The 15,170-nt window shown below is 41.0% G+C and overlaps 1 protein-coding gene across 11 annotated transcripts in view; it reads right to left on the bottom strand.

Moving 5' to 3' along the window:
• ptprfa (protein tyrosine phosphatase receptor type Fa) overlaps window positions 1-15,170 on the bottom strand; it is a 404,110-nt gene that overhangs the window by 334,668 nt on the left and 54,272 nt on the right. For 10 of the 11 annotated variants that reach the window (XM_028586900.1, XM_028586904.1, XM_028586903.1 and 7 more), the window contains exon 1: window positions 1,782-2,035. The exons of the other annotated variant lie outside the window; for it this stretch is intronic. The gene's annotated coding sequence lies outside the window, so the exon portion shown is untranslated. Of the gene's footprint in view, window positions 1-1,781; window positions 2,036-15,170 lie in introns of those variants that run through there. 11 annotated transcript variants of the gene reach the window in all.

Here is a 15,170-nt window from a genome sequence, read left to right as displayed (position 1 = left end):
CAAATCTGCCTCATGGGACAAATAAATATATACTGTATCTATCTATCATAAAAATAGCAATTATAATGACACAGCCTTGCAGAAGTAACAATCAAGTCAACACAGCTGGATTTCTGTTTGGTGTTAGGATTTACTAGAGCACCACAAACACAAATCATCATACAGTTCTTTAGGGGGGGAAACAATTGAAAAACTATCCATGTCCATCACCTGACATCAAATAATTACAATACAAGTATCGCCTCATGTTAATTATTAACAGTAACCAGTATTTTGCAGCAGGTGAATTCCTTCGATACGAAAGGACACATGGTGAAATGAGATGTAGTGACATGTTTGATAAAATGGTGGCTTCTCTAAACTAACAATTTAGCGGCTGCAGAGGACCGTGGGATTAGCTGCTGATAATAGAGTGGTTGAAAGACATAAGCCCAGCTGCCTGAAATGTTAGCACTCCCCAAAGACCGGCCAGCTCTCTGCTCAACAACTTCAGACATAGGCACAATTTACAAGGTGAATGTGGGGGGTTTGCAAACTGGCCAGTTCAACCACCCAAATTATCATTTCCTTTACATAAATAAAGACATTTGCACCATAACTTGATGCAGAAAAGGCAAAAATTGTTGCAGAAAAATTCACCACAATGCAGAAAATGAAGTGTTTGATGTGCTAAAAATTTCTATTTTGCTCAAAGGTGGAGATCCCAACCGCCTACGATCCCAACCCATCCTCCCCCCCAACCCCAAAAGGTTGAACTCAGAGTTACTCCCATGACTTCAGACAACTTGTTCAGTGATTTGTTACCAGAACACATCACTCCAGGGAAGCTGACCTGTACGACGCTGTTGGCCTACTTTTAACTTGTTGTTGAACTGAATACGTAAAATATAAAATATAATCAGAACTGATATGTCCTTGTGCGTGAGTTTCAAAATATGACAGCTGTTTTTAGTGCCGATTTCTGTACAAATTGGTAGCTAAGATTCAATTTCTTTCTTTTATTTGAATTTCTTCCATTCAGTTTGAAAGTAAAAAATAAACTATGATATTCTAAAACGTCTGTAAAACTCTCTGTTAAAGGACACATTTCCTCCTAGGAAATCTCTTTGGCATCAAACTTCAATTTTTCTCAGTTATAAAAAAACTGTTAACTAACTAAGTTAGTTAGTTTTCATGAAACTGTGTATCTTGTAGAGCTCCATATTACTTCACCATCTTGATTTTAGATCTTAGGCATTTGTGGATTTGTCAATTTTCCCTGAAGCTCTTATTTAGAAAATTTCTCAACAAATAACTTTCATAAAATGATGATGACTTTCATAACTTTTAACTGCAAGGCTTTGTTAATGAATATCTGTATAAGTTGAACTGAGTGAAACGTGCAGGAGGTTAAAAGCATCAAAGATGGATAGCAAGTAGAACGCTTTCTGTTTCTGCACGGAATCACACTGGACTCAAAGTTCCACTCCTGCAGGCAAATTGAAGTCTTTGGTGCACTTTGTCTTGTTTGTCCATTCTTTTCTCTCTGTCTCCTTAGCTTGCTATTATGTGTGAGTGTGCATGTGTGTCTGTGTGAGTGCACAGACCCTCATCTGTAGCCAATAACTCACTTTTGTTGTTCAGTGCAATCCATGAATCCTACAATTAAACCTTTGACATCATTCAGAGAGGCCTTAAATTGATACTTCAGAGCCACAAAGTTATAAAAAAAATATAAAAAGTCTCACAAGGCACATGATCAGGTGGCCACGTTCACAAGTTGCTGAAAGGCGAGTGCTTACCTGTCAAGCTCCATGGAGAAAACAAGAGTATCCTGAGAATTAGTGCTGTTCCACAGAGGTATAACTGACCAATTCCCCTACAAAGCCTGTAAAACAATCCCCCCCCCCTGCAAGCCGACGGAGCGCTGAGCCTGGGGGAGGTGTGCAGCCGCTCAGGTCAGCCACAGGTAGAGGCTTCAGAGCTCTGCAGCAGCGTGATTGATCTGAACACAGATCAGCTCCGTTCCAAAGGTAGCGCGGGTCAGAGCTGCTGATCTCTCCTGGGAGTGAAGAGCAGTGAACAGCCCGCGGCACTGTGAGCGGGGCCAGTCAGCCGGCCAGTCAGCCAGTCAGCCAGCCAGTCAGCCAGCAGCCAATGTCTACGTGCATGATGTCACAGGTGTTGGGTTTCAGCTGGAGGCTGAGAGGAGGGCTCTGCTCCGGTGGGAAGCTATGCTGAGGGTTAGACCCATGCAGCGCAGGTGAGACAGACTCCTCCTCCATGCTTTACCTGGCGTCAGCAGAGGGGAGCGCAGAGGGGGGGGGGCTGCTTTGTTTGCTTGCTTGCTTGGAAACAGTCAGTGTTTAATGGGTCAGACAGGGCATTTAGAGCCATTAGCACCAAAAAGCCTTTGACAACAAGGTCAATAACAGGACACACAACACAGCCTCTTCACAGCAGGGGCGGGTCTAGAGGGGGGGTCAGAGGTGGCACCCCTGAAAACATGTCTTATATTTTAGATTCTTCAAAGTAGCCACCCTTTGCTTTTTTATTAATAAGGGAAAAAATTCCACTAATTAACCCTGAAAAAGCACACCTGTGAAGTGAAAACCATTTCAGGTGACTACTTCATGAAGCTCATTGAGAGAACACCAAGGGTTTGCAGAGTTATCAAAATAAGCAAAGGGTGGCTACTTTGAAGAATCTAAAATATAAGACATGTTTTCAGTTATTTCACACTTTTTTGTTAAGTACATAATTCCATATGTGTTCATTCATAGTTTTGATGCCTTCAGTGAGAATCTACAATGTAAATAGTCATGAAAATAAAGAAACACATTGAATGAGAAGGTGTGTCCAAACTTTTGGCCTGTACTGTATATTGTGACAAAATATACCATTGCAGTCGTAAAGCAACAAGAGAAAGTTAACTAAAAAGAACTTAAACTTACATAAAACAAAGAAATTGGTCTCTTTTCCCAAACTTTTTAATAATCATCCAATAAAAAGCCCTTAACGTTACTATAGCTGATGCAATAGGTAGGTTTAGCAAATGTGTTTATTTTTCATGAGAAACTACGACCGCAATGTCGGTTTGTACCTAACAGCAACAGACCATCTTTCCATATACATACAGTAAGGGGTATACGTATTATTACACTGCAACCTGTTTTAATGAAGAAAAAGTAAATCAATCATGCAAAATAAAGATTCCAACTCAAAAAGTCTAGAGATGTCCATGCAAAATCTCCTAATTCAAGATCTTGCTCCACATCCAGATAATTTCTGTCTGACATACGATATAACGATAGCTGAAACTCGCACAAACTTATGAACTCCCAAAACACAGTGGGTTTTAATGGCTTTTTTAAAAAACTTTGCTCCACAAATGGAGCAGCATGTAAATTGTCAAATCCAGCAGGAAAAGAAAAATACACTGAGTTTGGAGTCACAGAGGTTTTCTTACAACAACAGAGTTCAAAGGCAAAGAAGGAGAGAGAGAGGCACAGTATGGGCACATATTTTCCTGACAATTAAATATCCAGAGCTTACAAAATAAATGAGCTATAATTACTTCCATTAACTTGGAATGTGAGAGGTGGAGATCAAGGAAGGAACTACAATTATATTCTACCTTGTGTCCTAACCACAAATGCAAGATAAAATCTCAACAAAAAGGGCAGAATACAAAACATTTACAACACAAACTATTTGCCTATTTGGTCACCATGGAAGTAGACTTTATTATCTGAAATATGTGCATACAATGCATGGTTTATCCAGATTTAGTGTAAAGTCATCACGTTTAGACTGACACCCAATAATTACAAAGTCATATTCATATGGACTGAACCGATAATAAGTAACTGTGGTGACAGTCAAAGCATGTCATCATTTTTAGGGCAATACTACTATGTTGTAAATGGTTATTGATGATTTGATTTTAGGTTATTATTGGTTAACAATGAAGTACTGTGATATTAACAGTAACTGAGTATTGAGTATTGGGGAATTAATGTTAGACAGGTATTTGGCTATCTATAGTTAATAGGTAAAGGTACTTTATTGTCACATAGACATACAACCCATGCCTCAAGGGAGCAGTGGGCAGCCATTTACAGTGCTCCAGATCTGGAGAACCTAGTACATGTTTTTTGATGGTGGGGGAAACCGGGGCACCATGGTAGGGGAAACCCACGCAAACATGGGGAGAACATACAAACTCCACACAGAAAGGCCCGGAACGACAGAACCTTCTTGCTGTGAGGCCACGGTGCTAACCACTGGGCCACCATGCTGCTAGGTAAATTGTTAATAATAATTGAGGGATCAGTTAGACTTTGTAAAAGGCAAATATGATTGGCATGGGGGGGGGGGGGGGGACATGCCTGTCCAAATGAGCTTTTTTGCGCCCCCTATTCATTTAATATGTATTATATAATTGTACCCCCTCTGATGAAAATTATGAAATATTTTATATTATGTATGTAAATAAATCATACTTATTTTTGATTAGGGATTGAAAATAGTCTAAACATAGTTTTATTTCACATTTAAGTCATGTTTTTTCATGTAAAATGACAATTCCGTAAGCCCATGAAAAATAACTACTGTGCACATCCGGTGAAAACAACAAATCAAAATGATGCGATTGACGCAGGTAGGTGGGACTGTGTGTGTGTGTGTGTGTGTGTGTGTGTGTGTGTGTGTGTGTGTGTGTGTGTGTGTGTGTGTGTGTGTGTGTGTGTTGGTCCCTTTTACTGTTGGCAGCGAATGTTGCAGTGTAACAGCTGATGACTTTGGGTAGAACTAAAGCCAAAAACACGTATGGATAAAATGGTTTACATCAACATCGCAATCAAGTGTAAGGGGATTAATCGAGTCCCAGTGCCAAGGCAGTTATGAATAAGCTTGCCCCTTCCATTTTAAGGAAGGGAGGAAAGTTTTTACCACAGCAGTACCCTGTTCAATACAAACAAGTAAGTCAGTGACATTAAATCCATTTGCAACAAAGAGCATCTCTCTTTGCCTCTGCTGTGGCCGCTTTGACAGGGGGTATCCATTTCAACGTAACATCACAGAGCACATTTTCAAAAGCCTGCCAGCTCATGTTTCTCATAAAGATTTATCATTTCAGCAGAATGAACTCCCGCAATTTCACAGGGTTAAAAGACACATCAAACAAGCTGTAGTTCCCCCTGAAAGTGAGCGGCCACCTGGTAGAGGAAACTGGATGTAATTCCTTTCCTGTCGTTCAGTTACAAAGAGCCGCTTGGCGTCTGTGATTAGTGACGTGAGCTGGCTATTAGTAACCGTCTGAAATCATAGATTCAGAAACACAATGTGTCAGGCCAAAATCCAATAACACTGGAAGTGAACTGATCCCTGAACTTCAAGAAATTGGTTAGAGAGTCTTGAGTCAGCTGTGGTGCAGGACGCAATGAATGCATGACTCTTCTCCTCCAGAGAAGGGCTGCTCGTAGGAAACGTCGGACGGCATTTCAAGAACACACACACACTCTTTCTTCTCCAAAACATCTCTACGATCTCGTAAAATAAGCCCATTGTTCATATAATGAGAGACTGCTCAACATGAAACTCTGACAAGTCAATTTGTAAGTGGAAAGTTACTTTGTGTAAACCCCAGAACTGATTGAGAAAGCCTGAGAAAATGTTCAGTCTCCATTCTGCTTAAAGGGTTAACCCCACCTACTCCATGTGTTTATTGGTCAATATTAAACTTGCAGACAAGATTTCATTGGTTGATATAAAATATAATGTGTATAATGCAGTTTTTAGTTTGTATCCAGGGTTTACTGAACTTTACTTATTGTAGTCAAATTCTGTGTATGACTGTTGCTGTGTAAAATGTTTCAGGTTGAAAATAATTAGTTAAAGGTCCAATGGCATGAAAATTTCACTTTATGAGTTTTTTTTAACATTAATGCGAGTTCCCCCAGCCTGCCTATGGTCCCCCAGTGGCTAGAAATGGTGATAGGTGTAAACCGAGCCCTGGGTATCCTGGTCTGCCTTTGAGAAAATGAAAGCTCAGATGGGCCAATCTGAAATCTTCTCCTTATGAGGTCATAAGGGAAAGGTTACCTCCCCTTTCTCTGCTTTGCCCCCCCAGAGAATTTGGCCCACCCATGAGAAAGAGAGAGACATCATGGCTTTCAAACGAGCAAAGTGGCAGTTGGTCAAGGCCACACCCCCACCATCCACATTGTCCCCCCCTCTCTCAGAAATGGCACATACTAAGGAAAGCTCATTGTGGGACTGGCTCTAGTGGCTGTAATTCTGCACCCAGGCTGAATTTCAGGAAAGAGACTTCAGATACAGTATTAGGGGACCACTAAGGTCTATATAAAAGTATCCAAAGAGCACCATGTCATGGGACCTTTAAACTGTGTCTTTTGAAAGATTGGCTGTCCAGATGAAGCTTCATGAACCTTTAGTTGTATTAGTTGACAACAAGATGGCGCTCTTGGATTAAATAAAAAGACTGAAGGAATGGCAATTCAGTGTGCTTTAAACCCTTTGTTGAACAGAGAGTGCCATCTAGTGGGCTCAGAGAATAAAGATAATGGTTCATAGAGCTTTTTTTGGACATCACTACTCAGGAGTTAATATTGCATGCAAATATATAAAGGTCAATAACTTTATGGGCCCTATCTTGCACTCAGCACAATTGCCTTTGTACACCGACGCATGTATCATTCCTATTTTGCACCTGACGCACAGCAGACTTTTCCCTCAACAGACGCACGTCGGTAAATTAGGGAATGTATTTGCACTCCCGGGGGTGGTTCAGCAAAAAGAGGAGGCGTGTTCAGGCGCAAAAGTTCCCTGGTGCTATTTTGCAGTTTCAGAAAACAATTCTGCCACTGATCAGGAAAAACCTGGTCTAAAGTCAGTGGCGCTAGTCTAAAGTCAGTAGCGCGTTATTCAGATGCTATTTTAGGGGCGCATAATGTAGCGTGAAAAAGAAAAATATTACTGAAAATGCACTTTAGGTGTTTAGGTCATTTATCCCGCCGGTATAATAGCAACAGCACCTGAGATCCGCCCACAAAGCTACTTGCGTTTCACGTTTGATACTTGCGTTTCAGATCGTTAAAATAGGGCCCTATGATTCAAAATAATCACCTCATTCCTGAATAAAAATAGATAAACCAAAAAATAAACCAAAACTAGAGCTAGACTGATAAATCAGCCACGCTGAAATTATCTTTTTGCAGATATCAGTATGTAGGTTATAAGCGGCCAATAAGTAATAAAACTAGGTCTGAGGTTATTTAGAAAGGGTCTTAATTACAATTAATTAATTACAATTAGAGTTTGTCCACCAGAGAGCTTGGCAAGTTTATTTTTACAATTTAAAATGTCCGGCTTAGTACGCATTTTGAAAAATCTGAAAATCTATCTTGAGCTCTTAGATTGTTTATGTTAAAAAAGTACTCTGTGCCGATATAACATATATTTTAGATATCAGCCTTAAGTGTCGGTCAGGCTATACACCAAACTGCCACCAAACAAATCAAATCAATACAAAACATTTAAAAAAAATAATCAAGATTGTCCTGATTGACAGGTTCTAAAGCATCCCCTGCTTTATTGTCAATTTTAAAATAAATGGGACCATCATTTACCAAATGAACATAAGGCTGTATCAAAGAAGACTTTGTTTAGAAAAATGTTTACTGAGGTAATACACTAAATCAAGTGAGAAGTAGGCTCATTTTCCCACAGACCTCTACAGAAACAGACTTCTTATTGGAGCCAGTGAAGTCGCCCCTTGCTGGATATTAGATAGAATGCACCTTTAAGGCACTTCAGCATTGGCTTCACTTTTCAGACCCGGAAGTTGCTGTTGGGTTTACTCCACCATAAAAAAATATGGTCCTTGGAAATAGGCCTAACCTTTAGGGTATGCTGATTTTGAATTCTGAAAGGTCTGTGACTACTCTACATTTTTACCAATCTCTGTCAGGTAAATTTAGCAACATAGCATCATGACTTTGCGTAAACATACACGCCACTTTCCTAAAGCCAAATGGCGTGCTATCTGTACCCATTTTGAGCTATCCACGTGTATGTCTACGCTGTATACAGCAGATGTAAACATACACACCACGTGGCAATAAACAATAAACGGTTGGATTTAGGAAAGAACCATTGGGGAAGGCTTAAAAAAAAAAAAACTGCTGAAAATCGCCACACGCGGGACGCGAGCCCAGCTCTCCTGGGTGAAAGTCCTGTGTTTTACACATCCACCACCCCATCCAACATCCCTGTGTGGACTTACGTCCATTTATACTACTCGTTACAGCGAAAGTTCACTCGTAATGTAGGTCAATGGCGGGCGAATTGCATTGATAAACACGCTAAAAAGCGATTATGCGTCTTGATAACACGCCAAAATGGCATACGAATTGGTGTGTCATACATACGCCACTTTATGAGATCAGTCTGAAATTTAGTAGTACAATGTGTTCCATCAAAGTAGAAGTAGTATAAGGCAGTATTAGGCTATATAGTGTGGTTGCACATTAAGTAGCTTTGGGGCACAGCTACAAGCAGCAATACCATAGGTCAAGCAGCAGCCCGTTCCAGACAGGCACATTTTGAACGGGCACTGTACTAGTGTAGCTAAATGCCAGAGTGAGAAATGAGTTCAAAACAGCTTGAAACACCAGACTTAACCATGATACTTATCAGGGGAGTGATCTGAAGCATTATGTGCTCAACTCTTTTGAATGCTGGATGCTGCTTTTGGAATGGAGCATGATTCAGTGGAGTTCTAAGAAGAGGAGAGATTGAAAGTCTGTTCCACTCTGCAAATCTATACATTATGAGTTCCTAGATATGAGATGACTAGCAATAAAAGAGGAATAATCTATTTATCTCATTTTTATCAAGCTCTTTATTTTTTAGCTTGAGTGATCGAGACAGGATTTAAAAACAGGCAGTGTAGGGGACAGTGTAAGTCAAGGTTTTATGGTTCTGTGTTGAATCTACGCCGTAGATACGTAGGTACCTACTGTGTAGGTATGTGTAGCCTGACGTGCAACTTTCCAGAAACGTAACTACATGTCGTGGCAACGCAGAGCGCAACAACTCTGATTGGTCCTCTTGCCTGGGTTTGGTAGCCTTGCATTTCCCCCGACTCATTTCCTGGTTCTCCTTCTCCATAAACAACATGAAATCAAGGAGAGGCTTAACTTGTCCTGCTACAGATTTCCAACCGTGGTCAGAAAGAATAGGGGAGACACTTTGTTTCTCTGTCTTCACCGCTGGAGTTGGTACTCGCTCCGAAGCTAATCCTCATCACTCTCTCACTCCCTATACCACACACTCCCCACGCACACACACAGGCTCTGCGTCGTGCGTCCGCACAACCCTAAATCCGCCTTAACGTGTAGAGGCAACTCATTACAGAGTTTGGGGGGTTCCAACTGTAAAGGTACGATCTCACCCGTTCTTCAGCCTTGATCTTGGGACCACAAGGAGCAACTGGTCAGCTGACCTGAGTGACCTTGGAGGGGCGTAAGGTTGTAAAAGGTCAGAGAGGTAGGTTGGAGCTTGCCCATTTAGTGATTTGTATGTAAACAATAAAAATCTGTTTACTTAAAATCAGTTCTATAACACAGGGAAAGGGAGCCAATGAAGGGAGTCCAGTACGGCGGAAATGTGCTCTCGCCTGTGTGATCTTGTTAAAAGAGGAGCTGCAGCGTTCTGGACCAGATAAGCGTGGTTTACACCAACACAAAGGGTATGTGTGACCCTTCCAAAAGGACTAAAAGATAAAAAGGGCTTGACCTTAGATAAGAGGCGGTTGGGGGTGGCAGTAGCTCAGTCGGTAGGGACTTGGCTTGGGAATCAGAGAGTCGCCGGTTCAAGTCTACAGGTGGACCAAGTACAGAGCATGGACTGGTAGCTGGAGAGGTGCCAGTTCACCTTGAGCAAGGCACCAAGCCCCCAACTGCTTGGGCTGCCTTTAATGGGTAGCCCCCTCACTCTGACATCTCTCCATTAGCACATGTATAAATCCTGTTTGCGCATATGTGAGTGTGTAATTCAGGCCTGTGTGTAATATGAATAATGACTAACAAATTTCCCCTTGCGGGATACAGTAAATAAAGAATCACTTAGGGCCCTATTTTAACAATCTAAGCGCACGACTGAAAGCTCCGGGCACAGGTTTGTTCAGGGCGTGTCCAAATCCACTTTTGCTAGTTTAACGGCGGAAAAAAGGGTCCAATGTGCCGGGCACATTCAAAAGGGTTGTACTTAGTGTCTTTATTAATCATAGGTGTGTTTTGGGCATAACATGCAATAAACCAATCAGAGTGTCATCTCCCATTCCCTTTAAAAGCCAGGCACATTTGTACCTTGGCACATTGCTATAATGACGGCGGATTTGCACCGTAATATTTTAATATTTGTAATCTTTTGCATGTTTGTGTGCTGCTGTGCACCCCTGTGTGTGTAACAAGCATAGTGGGCGCGCTCTGTGCACGAGCCTAGGCACATTTTCCGAATTTGCTGTTAAAATAACAATTAAATGCTGCGTTATTGACTTTAGACCAGAATTTAGTTGGTCAATGGCGGGAATACTTTCCTCTGCCTCAAGATAGCAATATGCCAAAGAATTCACCTGAACACACCTCCCTGTAAGACCAGCACGCCCATGGGCGCACAGATGGGCGCAGGTGCATTTGGTATTTAAACGACGCGGGCGCTGGACGGTCTTAAAATAGCCAAGACACTTGCGTCTGGCTTTGCGAGCCACTACGCCGTGTGCAAGATAGGGCCCTATATTTTAATAGCTTTAGTTGGAAAAAGCTAGATTTTATTACAGAGTTTATCTGCTTGTCCCTTTTAAAATCCCTGTCCAAGTATGTATACACTGTCTCTATTTGTTCCAGAAGAACATCACATGAATATGACATAAAAGATTTTAGTCAAAAATGTCAATACACTGATGCATTTCATTTCTTTTACAAATCAATTTCCGCTCTGAAAATGCTGACACAGACAACCTGCAGGCTTCTATCGAGCCCTCCACAGGCTCGGAAAATAAAAATCAATTGCAATTTTGTAAAGAGTCTGATTCAAGCATTTTTGATTCACAAAACTACAGTCCGTGCAACAGCTCTAATGGTTTCAACTCATCACTTTCGGAAATGCATGATAATAAAATGTTTATTCATAGATCGTACCACAGACGTGGTGAGATTGTGTGACAGTTTTCATTCAGTTGGCCTTGTACCGTTTGGGTCAGCGTTCCAGCCTGTTTTCCCTGCGTGCTTCCAGTGAGTTTTATGACCCTGGCTCGTCTTCTGGTTTTTGATCCCTGCCTCTGTGTTTTGGTACTTCCGCCTGTGTTTGTTGACAGTTTGAGAATAAAACTGGTGGACTTTGACACATGTGAACAATCAAGCACTTGTGAGTCCATTGCCCTGTGTAAGCTGTCTGTCAGAAAGCACTTTTATTTTTGAAATAATGAAAGAAAATTTGAAAAAACAAAAACAACATTGTGCAATACGTAGGCTATTTGGGTTGTGCATTATGTAAGTGCCCTGTGTCATTTTGTGCAATACGTACAGGGTCGTTCAATTAAAAACTGCCAATAAAAGGAGGAGTTAATGTGCTTACTATATAGGTACTTGTGTAATGTATATGAAAGCATGTTTTGTGCTGCATGAGAGTATGTGTTGAGAGATGCTTATTTTCTGTGATTTGTGTCGTCCTTGTAAAGCTGCGGAACGGACAGAGTCCAAAATAAATTTCACTTTGGGGACAATAAAGTATATCTTATCTTATCTTATTGAAAACTTGTAAACATCTGAAAGAACATATAATACATGTTCAGTAACAACAATGTGTCAATCATTTACTTAACAACATTTGTTTTTGTGGTTATTGATATGAACCAAATAGGGACAATATGAGCTGTTCTGTGTCTGTCTGTGTACATTACATTGACAAGCAATTTTCTCAGTGTTACAAGTTATATTTTCATATCAGCAGTGTTTTTGGCATTACCACACCTGAAATAAATCCACCAGCAACCACTGGTTGGCCAGACACATGTCATATGTCAAAACAAAATACCCCCCCCCCACACTCCCAAATAAAAATCTGCTACCATGAACACGATGTCAGGCTCCCCAACTGCATGGAAGACATTCTGCAGTGAGGACATGCTAACAGTAATCAGTGTGCTTGGTTTGCCCTGTGAGATTAGTGAAGTCAGACTCTGGAGATTCATGCCTGGCCAATGTGATTCTCCGAGTGCCATTTAACTCCATAGAATGCATTAACATTTTCTTTCTCTAATTACAAATACAGCCTCTGTTCATCAGTGGATAACGAAAGGTCTGTTTAAAGGTTTCCTGTTGGCTCTCTGACAGCCGCACACAACGCTCCGTGTGCTGCTGTTCAATCCAGGGAGACTTGACAATCTGTCCCATCACACCTGCTTTTTCAAATATTTTGCTTCCCACAGATGATACAGTAGTAGGAAGAGCTGCTCTGGACATGACCAGACAACATGCATACGATATCACTATTGCTGCTTTTGGTGATTTTTTTCCCCTGAGCAATCAATAGCTGGTTTATATGGACATGGACACTCTGGCCTGCAGCCAATTAAAAAACCACAGAAAAAAAGGCAGGTGACACTTTGAAGCCACATGCCACTGACAATGACTGGTAGGGCTGGGTTAAATAATCGATTCTCCAATTAAAAAATCAATCTTTGTTCTAATGGTCTGATATCTATTAATAAAACCCTTGCCTTTTCCACCATGGATGTACTGTATAACCCACAATAGACAGATTTTGGGGGCTAATTTTTGTAAACATTAACCATGTGCATAATTAAAAAAAAAAGTGCTTCTTGCTTGTACAATTTACAGCATAAGTTCTCTGAGAATTTATTTTATATCCAAGCTAAATTGGTATTGTAACTTAAATGTACCTAACCTAATTAATATCGAATCAGAAAGGGAAACAAATTGGCAACTTGTGAATTGGAATCAAATTATTTTGGAAAATCATTGGCGATACCCAACCCTAATGACAGAAAATTGTTCTTTAAGGCCTTGTTTAGTCAGACATTAGCACTGTGTGGAAGAAATGCAAGCTCCTCCTTCATTTCAATGAGGCCACTGCATTTACGCAGCAGAGGTGCTAACAGAGTGCTCTGATTAAAAGAAAACGCAAAAAGTTGAAGCTGACTCAAATTTAACCACCACATAATGTGATCCATGTCATCCAGCGAACCCTGTGTGTTGGCCAGTCAAATACAGGAAAGTGGTAGATTACTTTGAAAGAGTTTTTTGGCTAATTAGCCTTCAAAGTCTTGAATCTACTAGCCAAACCAACCATTCTGGATTGTAGCCTCTACTTCATTGTCTCACTGAGAGAGACTGAACAAATCCATCTGTTGAAGTTGAATTGATCATTGCTGACACTAATCAGTATTGTTTTTGTCTTCATAACATCTATGTCGCAATAACTGAAAAATTAAACTTTCTTTTCTTCCAAACCATGCTCTGAAACCAGTTTATGATGGGTTGCAGGTCTACGACTATGTAAACCTATTGCTGATAATCCAAGCAGAGGTTTGATGTTTATGTGCTGGTCCAACTCACAAACACCCTGGATTACGTTCAATTAGAATTTCTTTAAAATTAATTATATCTCCAATTTCTGTGAATGGCAACTACGGCTCTACACTACACCTTGATTTCCCAGCTTTGACACCATTCTCTGGCTTTTTCAGACATCCATTTTGATGGGTTTTTGTTTGAATATGACGTAGTGTTAGTCAAGAATTCCAGCTCAAGGCAAAATTTCCAGATATACCAAATTCCCAAATATCAACCCTAGCCCTGTAGCAAGAACTGCAGGTCTGAGGTGTGACACAAAACACTGATCTCCTGCATAAAAGTCAGAAACGCTACGCATCCATCCACCACCCTGAACTCTCCAGCCTAACTTATTATATATATAGCTTTGCTGCATTGACATTGGCAATGGATGTGAATTGAAAGGTGCGTAAGCAGGTCAACCTATAATCAATCAGCTTGAACTAGATGCTCTTGCAGCATAAACAAAACAAAGCACTGCCAAGACATGCTATAAACTGGTCAATAGGAGTTGCACCAGCTTGGAGTTTAAACTGTATCTTTCTGCAGTTGCAGCTGATGCTGGCGGTGTGACCATGAATATTGTTTTGACTACATTACGATGTGTTGATAGCATAAGTGATTCTATTTACATACCGTAATCAGCATCAGACATTTTCTATCCAGCTTAGACTACAGTCAGCCAGCTCTCACTGGTCCAGCTCGGATTTATTTCAACCTCTTGATTTCCTCATGCAAGGTAATTATTCCCTAATGTAAACCTGACCTCAGCATGAGACAATCTGATATTCAGCATCTTTGTGCTCTGTGTGTGTCAGTTGTGAGTGTTAATATTTAGAAAATCTAAATGTCAGCACATGTCAGGGGCGATGGAAACCACAGAATGAGATGGCCATAAGCCTGATGGGAGTCTTGATGGGTAGGCAGGAAGCGGGCGCCCGGCAATGTGTTTCACCACTAATGCTCACAATCTAAGCCCATAACCTGCTACATGACTGACACAGCAGGCTCCTGTATAATTCTTCTCACACAGTCAAAAACACTCCTAATATCCACAGGAATCTGAATGTGTTCATCAGTGGCAATCAGCGGCTCCCTCCACACAACACGCCTGATGATCTGTGCTGATCATATTTTATAGTGCTTCATAACACCCACATAGTCCATGGATGTGCCATCCCAGGGGGCCACAATAATGAGGCGATAACAACCCACGTTTGCAAGAGCTGACGCTGCAGGTAGGCAAAGTCACAGTGAGCTCCACGTCTACGCACACCTGTCTTGGCTATCTGCCCCACCACCATGAGAGAAGCTGTGTTTATCAGCAACAAAATGAGATCTAATGACAAGAGCAGCTGCAGCTGTAAAGCATATTGCAGGGGATGTTTCTGTACTGCTGCTGATTACTGACATTACGCTTTATAGATGCAACCAACGTGAAAACAAATCTTACATTACTCTTGCATGTCTTATTGTTAAACATGCTCTACCTTCTGTTGGAATCCATCCAATGAAAGAAATAAAATAAGA

The sequence above is a fragment of the Perca flavescens genome, chromosome 9, assembly GCF_004354835.1.
Source record: "Perca flavescens isolate YP-PL-M2 chromosome 9, PFLA_1.0, whole genome shotgun sequence".
NCBI lineage: Eukaryota > Metazoa > Chordata > Actinopteri > Perciformes > Percidae > Perca > Perca flavescens.
Note: the sequence above shows the minus strand (reverse complement) of the source record. Positions and strands in the feature narration are given on the sequence as shown.